Source organism: Oryctolagus cuniculus, chromosome 10 (genome assembly GCF_051225735.1).
Source record: "Oryctolagus cuniculus isolate XC-2025 breed Fujian yellow rabbit chromosome 10, ASM5122573v1, whole genome shotgun sequence".
NCBI classification, from domain to species: domain Eukaryota; kingdom Metazoa; phylum Chordata; class Mammalia; order Lagomorpha; family Leporidae; genus Oryctolagus; species Oryctolagus cuniculus.
The window spans coordinates 47,199,280-47,201,357 of record NC_142876.1 but is presented as its reverse complement, the minus strand read 5'-3'; the positions used below and the strand labels follow the sequence as shown (position 1 = coordinate 47,201,357).

Sequence of the window (2,078 nt, the reverse complement as noted above, 5' to 3'; positions counted from 1 at the left end):
AGAACACTGAGGAGGAAGGTCATTGCCACCCTGTCCACAATTTTTCTGGGTTCTACCTTGGATGGGACCTCTCCATGCTGAATGGCAAATCTATAGCACAGCACATTCAGACCCATTAGATCTACATACCATACATTAAGTGTCACATTTTTAGTGTATTTTTTGCCAGATTTAATAAACTCAGTTTTTGATGAATTTTTAAAGGGTGAAGCGATAAAGGAAAATCAGTTTATTCAGGGGCCCAGGAGAAGTGAAACACTGTTACTTGTCATAATATCCCCCAAATGGATATGATTATTTTTATAAAATTGTGCCCAAGTAAACCGATATTTTCCTGCATTTTCTTTAACTTTTGAATCACTTATTCACTCACAATTTTCAAGTTTTTATAAGAAAAATGATCAGCGTTTTATCTTACCCATATAGTTTCTTGTTTTGTCAATGAACATTACTAATATATCCCTAATCTCAATTAAAGCAATAGATAAAAACAGAGCAGGTGAAAGAAAAGTAACATCAAAAAGAGAAGCCTCTTTTCTGCGCTACCCGGCGAGGGGTCCATACGGCGTTGTTCTGGATTCCTGGCATAACTTAAGGGGAAGCTGTCACAATGTCCGGAGCCCCCTTGATGTCCTGCAAATGAAGGAGGAGGACGTCCTCAAGTTCCATGCAGCAGGAACCCACCTACGTGGCACCAACCTTGACTTCCAGATGGAACAGTACATCTGCAAAAGGAAAAGTGATGGTATCTACATCCTCAATCTGAAGAGGACCTGGGAGAAACTTCTGTTGGCAACTCATGCTATTGTGGCCATTGAAAACCCTGCTGAAGTCAGTGTGATGTCCTCCAGGAACACTGGCCAGAGGGCTGTGCTGAAGTTTGCTGCTGCCACTGGAGCTATTCCCATTGCAGGCGACTTCACACCTGGAACCTTCACTAACCAAATCCAGGCAGCCTTCCGGGAACCACAGCTTCTGGTGGCTGCTGATCCTCAGGCTGACCACCAGCCTCTCACAGAGGTTCTTACACGAACCTGCCTACCGTTGCTCTGTGTAACACAGACTCTCCTCTGCACTACGTGGACATGGCCATCCCATGCAACAAGGGAGCCCACTCAGTGGGTCGGGTGTGGTGGATGCTGGCCTGGGAGGTTCTGCGCATGCGTGGTACCATCTCCCGTGAACACCTCTGGGAGGTCATGCCTGATCACTACTTCTACAGAGATGCTGAAGAGATTGAAAAAGAAGAGCAGGCTGCCGCTGAAAAAGCTGTGACCAAGGAGGAGTTTCAGGGTGAATGGATGTCCCCAGCACCTGAGTTCACTGCTATTCAGCCTGAGGTTGCAGACTGGTCCGAAGGCATGCAGGTACCCTCTGTGCCTATTCAGCAGTTCCCCACTGAAGACTGAAGTGCTCAGCCCACCACTGAAGACTGGTCTGCAGTGCCCACTGCTCAGGCCATCGAGTGGGTGGGAACAACCAGTGAGTGGTTTTAAGCTGCTTGTCACGGTCTCTGAAGCAAACATGGAAATGAGGTTGACGGAAAATAAACACCAGTTTCTACAGAAAAAAAAAGAGAAGACAATACAGCTTTTCAACACCTTTGTTGAGTTTTAGATTTAATTTGCCCCTCAAAATGTCATGTGCTTGAAAACTTGGTCACAGTGTGGCAGAGTAGAGGTGATGGAAGCTTTTAAAGCTGAGGCCAAGTGGAAGATGATGACGACGCTGGGGACTCCACTCTCATATAAATGGATCAACACTGCTCTCTTGAAGTAGGATTGGACTCTCCACAGTGAACTAGTTCCCATGAGCATGGACTTATAGAGAGTGAGCCTGGCCTTTGCCCAGTGTCTTGCTTCCATGCTCATTTATGCACGCTTTTTGCAGGTAGCCAGTTCCCTTTCTGCTTTTTGGCTGTGTTGTGGCACAGCCAGAGATTCCTCCCCAGGACACAGACCATTCTGTCTAGTTACAGCCACTAGAATCATGATCCAAGTAAACGTCTTAACTTCACAGTACCCCTACTGCAGGTATTTTTTATAGCAATATAAAACAAAGACAGTATATAGGCATGT

At 45.9% G+C, this 2,078-nt stretch overlaps 1 pseudogene; it reads left to right on the top strand.

The window, feature by feature from the left end:
- The first annotated feature begins 441 nt into the window (after positions 1-441).
- Positions 442-1,496, top strand: LOC100346885 (small ribosomal subunit protein uS2 pseudogene; annotated as a pseudogene).
- The last annotated feature ends 582 nt before the right edge of the window (positions 1,497-2,078 follow it).